Source organism: Bison bison, unplaced genomic scaffold (assembly GCF_000754665.1).
Source record: "Bison bison bison isolate TAMUID 2011002044 unplaced genomic scaffold, Bison_UMD1.0 scf7180017864302, whole genome shotgun sequence".
NCBI lineage: Eukaryota > Metazoa > Chordata > Mammalia > Artiodactyla > Bovidae > Bison > Bison bison.
This window is the reverse complement of record NW_011494874.1, coordinates 1,549,288-1,560,433: the sequence shown is the minus strand read 5'-3', so window position 1 is coordinate 1,560,433 and position 11,146 is coordinate 1,549,288. Positions and strand designations below refer to the sequence as shown.

The 11,146-nt window shown below is 47.6% G+C and overlaps 1 non-coding gene and 1 pseudogene across 1 annotated transcript; one reads left to right on the top strand and one right to left on the bottom strand.

Moving 5' to 3' along the window:
* Positions 1-5,485: 5,485 nt before the first annotated feature.
* Positions 5,486-5,559, top strand: TRNAI-AAU. The gene has a single exon. It is a non-coding gene; the product is annotated as a tRNA-Ile (tRNA).
* Positions 5,560-7,402: 1,843 nt separating this feature from the next.
* LOC104996997 overlaps positions 7,403-11,146 on the bottom strand; it is a 9,908-nt pseudogene continuing 6,164 nt past the window's right edge.

The following is an 11,146-nucleotide window of genomic DNA, read 5'->3' as shown; positions in this document are numbered from 1 at the left end:
CATCAGCTGTCACCTGCTCTGTCTGTCCTCTGTGATGAGGGGCAAGCCGACTTTTGATGAGTGTTGAGCATCCAGGGCAAACCTTGGGCATCCGAGGTGACTCAGTGATAAAGTGCCAAGTGACAGACACAGGTTTGATCCCCAGGTCAGGAAGATTCTCCTGGAGAAGGAAATGGCAACCCACCCCAGTATTCTTGTCTGGGGAAATCCCATGAATGGAGGAACCTGGTGGGCTACAGTTCGAGTCACACAGTTGGACACGACTTAGCAACTCAACAACAATAACGACAAGGGTAAACCTTAATCCGTGATAGGGAGGAATTGAACAGGCAGACTGACAGGTTGTAGAAGTCATATGGCCTGTTGTTGGGGATCCAGAGAGGGGAAGGTCCTTACCAAAGTCCCCCACGCACTGGTGGACCCCTGGGCTCTGACCCGGGTCTTCGGCTTCCAGCTCCCTGTGCTTCTACAGCTGTTGTGTCTAAAAGAGACCTTTATAAAAGCTCTCCAATGAATGCACGTACTCTCAAGAAGTACATTTTACAAGCCCTTGAATCAACCTATTTGTTGTAGCAAATTAGAAGCAACATCTGAAAAACCCTTCTGTTTGTCTATTTTTCTTTTGTATTGTCTAACAGCTTTGACATAGTACATATTGTACAATGAAGCATTTCACTTCTCTTTTTCCTTCCCTTCTTTTTTTTCCAGAATCGGCTGGCAAGAATTCAGCTTCAGTGTTGAAAGTGCTTTGCTCTCTCTTTGTCTCTGTGCACCAGGGCCCCTAGTCAAAATGAAAAATGTAAAAAGGGGACTTCCCTGGTGGTCCAGTAGTTAAGACTCTACTGCAGGATCATGGGTTCAATCCCTGGTTGGGGAACTAAGATCCCACAAACCTCGCTGCATGGCCAAAACAGAAAAAAAAAAAAAAATGCCAGGACAAAAGGACATGTTTCCAGATTGAAAAGGCCGTGAAATGCTCAGCACAGTGAATTTGACATTCATTTAACAAATAGTTAATTGAATGTGTGCTGTGCCTGGCACTGTTCTAGGAACGTGGGATCCATGAGTGTGAGGTCGGAGGGAGAGATAAGTGATGCTTCTGCAAGCCGGGGAGCATCCAGGAATGCCCGCAAACCGCCAGGAGTGTGGGAGCGGGCCTGGAACAGGTTCTTCCTCAGAACCTTCAGAGGGAACCAACCTTGAAGATACTGTGACCTTGGACTTGTGGCCTCCAAACTGTGAGCGAATAATTGTGTTGTGTTCATCACCCAGTTTGTGGGGTTTTATTATGGCACCTCTAGGAAACGAATGGACTTCCCTGGTGGCTCAGATGGCAAAGAATCTGCCTGCAGTGCAGGAGACCCCAGTTCAATCCCTGAGTCGGAGAAGGGAATGGCAACCCAGTCCAGTATTCTTGCCTGGAGAATCCCATGGACAGAGGAACCTGGCGGGCTACAGTCCAGGGGGTCACAAAGAGTCAGACACGACTGAGCGACTAATACACACACTGAGAGGAGACGAATACAGGGGTGCCTTTATTTTCATACCAAAGGCTGCAATTTATAAACAGAATGACAAGTTTTATAAGTTGATTTTAAAGCAAACAACTAAAATCTGAGATAGTTGCGTGCAACAAAGCACCCCTTGGATATTTAAAAACCCATGTAACTATACGGGTGTAATTCTGATCATGTATGTGTTTTCCTGGACTTCCCGGGTGGCTCAGATGGTAAAGCATCTGTCTACAATGTGAGAGACCTGGGTTCACTCAAAGATTGAAAATTAGGACTTGTTTGTCCTGGAAGCCCTGTAAAGTGGGGTGAGAAATGGCCGGAGAAGTTCAGAAGGGTTTGGAAAAGAGCGCTGTGCAAAAGCCCCAGCCTTCCGCCAGCGCCAGACTTCGAGGAGCCCAGGCACCCAAGTGCGCAGCTCCCTACGTCGGTCTAGGGTGCCCCCTGCCGGCTATATTTAGTCACTGCGTCTCCCGACCTTGAATCCTGAGTGGCCTTGGCCGGGAGTGCCTTGCTTGCTCAGGAAACGTGGCTGGAACAACCACGAAAGAGGGTGATGAGGCTGTGGCAAAAGAAAGTGGGGAAATGAGCAGGTTAGGTGGGGTCTTTCAAGCGGCTGTTACTCCGGCTGTGGGATTGCCAGATACAGTACAGGATGGCCAGCTGAAACCGAATTTCAGATCAACCACATACTGGTTTAGTATATGCACTAAGTCTCTTTTTCAGTCATGTCCGACTCTTTGCGACCCCATGCCAGGCTCCTCTGTCCATGGGATTCTCCAGGTTAGAATACTAGACTGGGCTGCCACGCCCTCCTCCAGGAGATCTTCCCTACCTAGGGATGGGACTTGCTTCTCTTATGTCCCCTGCATTGGCCAGGTGGGTTCTTTACCACACGGGCCACCTTTAGTATAAGTATGCCGCAGGTAGTGTGCAGGACAGACTTATGCTAAGGTATTTGCTAAATCTGGCAACCCTATCAGGGCTGGGCCAGAAAAGGACAGTTTGAACTTAGAGAAATAACTTTATCTGACTTTGTTTTAAAGTGTAAGATAATATTGAAATTAGTTCGTTTATCCATCTTGTAACTGAAAACTCTTTGGGGCCTTCCCAGGACAGACCCCCTCCCCCATGTCCTCTGTGCTGGCTTCTCTCGGAAGCGCCTAGATAATAGTATCTGATGCACAGCGCCTGAGTTGTTTTACAGGTGCTAACAATCACCACCAAATGGAAGAAATTAACCTCCTGATGGCCATGAGCTCAAAGCCCCAGACTACTGGTGCTTAGGGATCCATAATGTTAACCCCATGACACCATCCCGGTACTGCTATCACCCAATCAGAGAAGTGAGTATGAGCTCATCACATACTCCGTGATGCCCCCTCCCTCACCTGGCCTTTCAAAATGCTTTGCTGAAACCCACTGGAGAGTTGGGGTATTCCGAGCACCAGCTCTGCTGGACTCCTTGCTTGGCTCCCTACAATAGATGTCGCCCTTTCCTTCACCATGACCCGGGGGCAGTAGGTGGGCTTTACAGTGAACAAACGAGGGGACCCAAGTTTGGTTCAGTAACAGCCTGACTCCTGTTTATTAATCATGTATTATTCCAGACAGGGTGCTAGACTCTGGACATTCACCTGTAAGCAAAATGGGCAGGATGCCTGCCTACAGCTCACCGTAGGCAGCTCACTCTACCCCCTTGGCTTACACCGATCTACCCTTGTCCCTCAGAACACAGTCAAGCGTCCCAGTCTCCAGGAACTTGTCCAATCCACCCTCCACTAGCACCACAGTTTAATACACTCATCACGGCACCTAAGCCTGTCTAAGCACTCTAAAACCTGTCTTTGCCAGACCTGTCTATGCCTTAAGTAAGGCATAGTTTTTCCTCCTCCCTCCTTTTGAAGGTGTCTGGGAATTGTCATCATTTTGCCCTCTTTTGTTAACTAGCACATGAATAAATCATGAAATAGCTGTGGAATGGAAATGTGACAGCCACTGCAAAGGCATAAGGTCTGTATGCAAAAAAAAAAAAAAAAAAACCCAAAACAAAACAGGAGAAAAGTGCTGGGAAGACAAAACCCAAAGACGTCCATTCCTCCAGCCGTGTGTCCCTGGGGTCTCTTGGTCCCTGAGAGGCCCGAGCCACCTGCGCTGATGAGGCACAGGTCTGAGCTCCGTGAAGACAAGATTAGGTCTGTTTTGCTCACAGACGAGTCCCAGGGCTTAGCGCACGGCCAGGCTGAATGAGCATGTTTTGACTGAGTGGCTGTTTGTCCACGCTTGGTTCTCCAGCCTTCCTGCTGGGGAGGTGAACAACTTCACATCTTTTCATGATATTTATTTTTTACTTCTATTTAATTGGAGGATGATTACAATATTGTGATGGTGTCTGCCATACATCAACATGAATCAGAAACCTCCCTCCCCATCCCACCCCTCTAGGTTGTCACAGAGCCGGGGCTTTGGGTTCCCTGTGCATCTTTTCATGACATTTATTTTATTTATATTTTGGCCGCACCTGGAGGCTTATGAGATCTTTCTTCCCCCACCAGGAATCGAACCTGGAGCCTTGGCAATGACAGCGCAGAGTTTTAACCACTGGGGAATTCCCTACTTAACATCTTTTCAATTAAATCTGTTCAGTTAAGATTAACTAGGCTTGGCTTCTGTTGCTTGCAACAGGGAACCTTGATGAGACATCTCCCATGGGAGCAGTTTTTTTTGGAGTGATCAGACCAGAGGCCTAGACTAGGAAAAGCTGGAGCTCCTTTTCTGCACTCCTGGAGCACCTGCGCATTACCGCTGGCCGCTAGGGCCTCTCAGGGACCAAGAGACCCCGGGGACACACGGCTGGAGGAATGGACGTCTTTGGGTTTTGTCTTCCCAGCACTTTTCTCCTGTTTTGTTTTGGGTTTTTTTTTTTTTTTTTTTTTTTTTGCATACAGACCTTATGCCTTTGCAGTGGCTGTCACATTGCCCATTCCACAGCTATTTCATGATTTATTCATGTGCTAGTTAACAAAAGAGGGCAAAATGACGACAATTTCTAGACATTTCCAAAAGGAGGGAGGAGGAAAAACTATGCCTTACTTAAGAAACATTGAGGAACCACTTAAAATGACATTTTCAATCACTTAGAGATACACATATAATAGAATATTAAGTACAAAAAGCAACATAAAAATTATTTTCTTTTTCACAAGGTTGCATATATTTAATACACCGCCCAATGAAAAAAGATTGGCAGGAAGGATGCCGAGACCCCAGTAGCCATTGTTTCTCGGGGCGGTGGGGAATTCGGAGGTTCTTTGGTCCTTTATCTGGTTTTCTGCATTTTCCAAACTGCATTTAGCAGTGCCCAATGCTCTTGATTGGAGAAGGCAATCACTCCAGTACTCTTGCCTGGAAAATCCCATGGATGGAGGAGCCTGGTAGGCTGCAGTCCATGGGGTCGCTAAGAGTCGGACACGACTGAGCGACTTCACTTTCACTTCTCACTTTCATGCATTGGAGAAGGAAATGGCAACTCACTCCAGTGTTCTTGCCTGGAGAATCCCAGGGATTGGGGAGCCTGGTGGGCTGCCGTCTATGGGGTCGCACAGAGTCGAACGCGACTGAAGTGACTTAGCCATGCCCTTGATACACGAAGTTTCCACGCTGTGAGATTCGCGGTGATGAATAAAAATAGCACCGAGTTGGAGAATCCTACTCCCCAGTTAAGTTTCAGGGGCAGCTTGCATTTGTCCAGTGAAAGCCTCCAATTCGCTCTAAGAAGTCTCCTCCCCTCTCCTTAAAGGCCTCAGTTGTTTTATCTGGCCCATGGGGGTGACTACGAGGACGGCTGCAGCCCGGGCCGGCGGGTGCCGGCTGGAAGTCGGCGCGGCGGACTCCGCCGGGAGGCGCTTGGTCGGCTCCATGCGGCGCAGGCGTGGATATCTGGTAAGTGAGCCGGCGGCGCTTTGTGCTCAGGTGGCCGGTTAGCTCAGTTGGTTAGAGCGTGGTGCTAATAACGCCAAGGTCGCGGGTTCGATCCCCGTACGGGCCACAGGAACAAGACATTTTTTTTCTTTTATTTTTCCAGCTAATGGGTTTGTTTCACAACTGTCTTGAAAAATAGGCTTTTTGAGTGCCGTGGGGCCGCGTGCAAACAGAAGGAATCGCGGAGTCACTCTCGACTTGGGTCGGAAGTCGGGGCAGAGTGCAGAGGCGGGGCGGGGTACCTCAGTCCCCGCGCGCTGGGGGCATGCTGCCCCTTTCGGGCCTATTTTAGGATACTCTCCAATGTCACTGCGGGTTGCTCCCCAATGCAGAGCTTCTGAGAGCCCTCGGGGTACCTCGGTTTTCAGTAGTCTCTTAGAGTTGAAAATCCAGCCTTGGAGTTCATTCATTCCACACGTTTTTTGTTTTTTGTTTTTTTAATTGTTGTTGTTGTTGCGGTTCTTTCTTTCTTTTTTTTTTTTTTTTACGGAACGCTTCACGAATTTGCGTGTCATCTTTGCTTAGGGGCGCTATCTCTATATCCTTCAGATTTTACTGTACGTGCTGCCAAAGCGAAGGCCATTCCACGCGTGTTTATGGAGCGCCTACTGCACGCGTCCTAGTCCAGCTGGGGAACCCGGAAGGAGACACGCATCCCGGCACGCGTGGAGACAAGCACCGGCCAGATGGCTGCCCAGTCTGTAGTGAGGGTTAGAAAGCAAATAGGGTAGCTTTCAGGACATGAGAAAAGCCCTTTCGGGCCTAACTAACTGGTGTTCCAAGCCTGGCCACCATGCTTCTCCTTGAACAGGTCTCCGTAATCATGAGATCTGTTTAGTTTAGTTTCAATGCATTTCAGTTTTAGACATTAAAGATGCTTGCTGCTTGGATGAAAAGCTGTGACAAACCTAGACAGCATATTAAAAAGCAGAGACATCACTTTGCCGACAAAGGTCTGTCTAGTCAAGTCTATGGTTTATCCAGTAATCATACAGGGATGTGTGAGTTGGACTTTATAGAAGGCTGAGCACCAAAGAATCAATGCTTTTGAATTGTGGTGTTAGGGAAGACTCTTGAGACTCCCTTGGACAGCAAGATCAAACCAGTCAATCCTAAAGGAGATCAACCCTGAATATTCACTGGAAGGACTGATGCTGAAGCTGAAGCTCTAATACTTTGGCCTCCGGATACGAAGAGGTGACTCACTGGAAAAGACCCTGATGCTGGGAAAGACTGAGGGCGAGAGGAGAAGGGAGCACAGAAGATGAAATGGTTGGAGGGCATCAATGGACGTGAGCCTGAGCAGACTCCGGAAGATGGTGCAGGACAGGAAAGTCTGTCATACTGCAGTTCATGGGGTCGCAAAGAGCTGGGCACGGTTCAGTGACTGAACAACAACAATTTTTAGACAACCTACATGACATGTGTTTTTCCCCCTCAAAAACCATACCTCCACTCCACAGGGAAGGGAGGAGAGGGTGAGACAAATGGAGACAGTAGCACTGAAACGTATGTATTGCCATACGTAGAACAAAGAGCCAGTGGGAATTTGCCTAAGGAGGGAGGGAGCTGAACCCAGTGCTCTGCGACAGCCTAGAGGAGTGGGATATGGTGCGAGGCGGGAGGGAGCTTCAAGAGGGAGGGGCCACACGTATCCCTGTGACTGATTCATGTTGATGTATGACAGAAACCAACACAACACTGTAAAGCAGTTTTCCTCCAATTAAATAAAATTTTTTAAATTAAAAAAAAAAAAAACACAACAACAACTCTGAGCCACCAGGGAAGCTCTAAATCAATGAGAAAATAAATGAAAAGCTCAGGATGACATCAGTCCCGGTTGTCTAAGTCCTGGTGTTGTGTGGATGAAAAGCAGCAGGCAGCCAGTTATGAGGATAGTTGGTTCAAAGTCACAGCCAAGTTTGTTCACATTTTTCCATTTCTAAACCATCCTTAAAGAAAATCACGTATGGATCACACCGTCCTCACAGCAGTCCAGCAGAGCAACCATGCCATCTGAATCCATGTTTACACTAATAAAGAACCAATCGTTTCTGAAACTAGTAAGGATGTGCTTGGTCTGTTCCGCAGCCCCTGTCATAAAAGGTTTTAGTCTTTCTGGTCTCTTCTTCAAGTGTCCCTTTGATTGACCTCGTGTAATCTTCCATGCATTTCTTGTGAAACCGTGCAACCCACACTGGGACTTGAGCTCAAGGTCTTTTAACTGAGATCACACATCTGGTCTCAGGACTTCATGAAGCTCAGGTTCTTGATGTCTCATCGCAGAAAGAATTCTGTGAGAGACAAAGCGATAGGTAAGAGTGGATTTATTTAGAGAGAAACACTCCACAGACGGAGCGTGGGCCATCTCGGAAGGCAAGAGCGGCTCCAGGGTGTGGGGTTGTCACTTTTTATTGGGGCGGGTAATTTCATATGCTAATGAGTGCCTGTGAGTATGTCACTTAGCTCGCTGATACGTTACAATGAGCATATACTGAGGCTCAAGGTCTAGTGGAAGTCTCATCGCCATCTTGCACCCCGTTGGCTGTAACCATTTATGTTGCATCCTATGGCTCTGCCATTCTTTTCAAGATTGTGCCCCACCCCCTTCCTCTCCTGTTTCACTTGTAGGCTTCTTTTGTGAAGTGGATTTCCTGCATGTGATGGCTCATGACAATATCAGTGTCAGTGATTGCTATGCTTTCAGCACCTTCATCCTTGGGGTCTTCAGCAGAGAAATTTCCACCGATGAGCGAGTGAGTCATCGGTGTTACCCTCTGTCCTGCTGGCCATATTCGCTTTCACCTCCAGACACAATCTGTCCACCACAGTGCGTCTGCAACGTCCCGGATGTGGTAGATGGCAGAGAACATCTCATCATGGCTGATGAGGGCCTCGTAGATGATCGTGATGGTGACTGGAGGGAGACCACAGCGGCGCTAGCTTAATAGGAAGCTGGAGCTCAGAGCAAACACGGTGCGGCCTAAAGTGGGGGTGAGCAGGCGGAAGAGCTCAGTAATAACAACCTGAAGGGCACAGAGAACAAACTGTTATCTGGCAAGAGAAGTGACAGTACCAAAGATAATAAACCTGTTGTAAAGACTCCCAGTTCTGTTTCAAAGGTAAAGATTAGCCTGAAGTGCTTTCTTGAGCTATTTTGCAGAATTTAAACTCCCTCCACCAGATCTACTGGAACCTAAAGGTTCGTGATGTTGATGTTTTCTGACCCTCCTGATTTCAATCAGCATCTTTGCCCCACTGCTATGCTGAATTCTCCTCTGCTCAATCCCCTTCATGAATATGTATATACCACCCAAGCCCCTTCCCCAGTTTTGCTGTTTGAATTGACACCACTTTAGGAAAGACCCCTGGTGTTCTCCTTACTTCCTGCAAGGAATGCACCCTTCCTTCAGTTTTTGACTTGGCTGCCTTTTGGGTCCACACTCACCTAGAGGTGAACCCAGCTTTTGGGTAACAGAAGCATCTGGAAATCTTTTGCTACATTTTGTTTTTTGTTTTTCAGAGAGATCTTAGACCTCACATTTTTGTTAACTTTTTATTTTGTATTGGGATATAGCCAATTAACAATATTGCTATAGTTTCAGATGAACAGTGAAGCGACTCAGCCATTCATATCCGTATATCCATTCTCCCCGCCACTCCCCTCCCAGCCAGGCTGCCGCCTAGTACTGACTGGAGTTCCATGTGCTACAGAGTAGGTGCTTGTTGGTTATCCATTTTAAACAGAGCAGCGTGTACATGTCCATTCCAAACTCCCTAACTATGCTTTCCTTGGCAACAAATTCATTTTCTAAGTCTGTGAGTCTCTTCTGAGTTCATGTGTATCATTTCTTTATAAACTCCACATACAAGAGGTGTCATATGATATTTCTCCTCGTCTGTCTGACTTCACGCAGTATGACACTCTAGGTCCGTCCATGTTGCTGCAAAGGGCATTATTTCATTCTTTTTAAAGGCTGAGTAATACCCCATTGTATATATGTACCACATTTTCCGTACGCACTCCTGTGTTGATGAACATTTAGGTTGCTTCCATGTCTCGGCTATTGTAAAAAGTGCTGCAATGAACATTGGGGTGCATGTATCTTTCCAGACCATGTTTTTTTCTAGATATATGCCCAGGAGTGGGGTTGTAGGGTCATATGATCCCTCTGGGCTTCCCAGGTGGCTCAGTGGGTAAAAAACCTGACTGTGATGCAGGAGATACGGGTTTGATTCCTGGGTCGGGAAGATCCCCTGGAGGAGGGCACCGCAACCCACTCCAGCATCCTTGCCTGGAGAATCCCATGGACAGAGCAGCCTGGCGGGCTACAGTCCAAAGGTTGCAGAGTCGGCCAAGACTGAGCAACTGAGCACAGCACATGGGAGGTCTATTTTTAGGGTTTTTTTCAGTTTACCATCTGGTGGCTCAGTGGTAAAAGGAACCCCTGTCAATGCAGTATTCTTGCCTGGGAAACTCCATGGACAGGGAAGCCTGGCAGGCTAGAGTCCATGCGGTCGCAAGAGAGACACGACTTATCGACTAAAAAACAATACTGTGCTCCATAGTGGCTGTACCAATTTACATTCCTCCCCACAGTGTGGGAGAATCCCCTTCTCTCCATACCCTCTCCAGCATTTATTGTTTGTGGACTTTTTGATGATAGCCATTCTGGCCAGTTAGACTTCACATTTCTTCCTCTCAGTTCTGCAGTATGTAGCGAGAGGGCAGCTGGATGAATTTCTCACTCATAGACCAAGTCAGGCATTTTTAGATTTTTAAAAAATATTTATTATTTGCCTGCCCTGGGTCTCAGTTGCAGCACCAGAATCTCCCATCTTCGTCGCTGCAGCGGGATCTTTAGTCGTGGCACATGAACCCTTGGATGCAGCACATGGGATCTAACTCCCCCACCAGAGATTGAACTGGGCCCCCTGCATTAGGAGTACGAGTCTTAGCCACTGGACTGCCAGGGAAGTTCCCAGGAGTTCTTCGTTTAGCAAAGGCTTTTAAGGGTGGATGCCATCTTACGTCAAGGTCCAATCACGTTTGAAAAAATCTCAAATGAGAACATCTGCTAGACCGTTCATTCATTCTTTTCTCAAATATGCCTCAAGCTCTGATTGAAATAAGTGACAGCTCAAGTCCCCAGACTACAGGCTTAACACCTTTGGCGAGTGCTCCGTGTGTACTAAAAGTGTGATGGAGGGCTTTCCTCGGGTCTCAGTGGTAAAGAATCCGCCTGCCAATGCAGACGCATGGGTTCAGTTTCTGATCTGGGAAGATTCCACATGCCATTGGGCAACTAAGCCCGTGCATCACAACTGCTGAGCGTGTGCTCTACAGCCTGGGAACCGAAGCCCTTGTCCGACAAGAGAAGCCGTCGCAATGAGAAGCCTGCATACTGCAACCAAAGAGTAGCCCCCCGCCCCGCTCTCTGAAACTAGAGAAAGCCTGCCTGCATCAGTGAAGATGCAGCACAGCCAAAAATAAAATAAATAAAGTTATTTTTTAAAAAAAGTGTGACGGGACCGTTATTATTACGAACAGTTAGGAAAACCTGGGGCTCCTGACCCCTAGAATAGGCACCTGCACTGAGATTGCATTTCACACTGAAATCAAGCAGGACCCTGTGGGCTCCTAGGCATGGAAG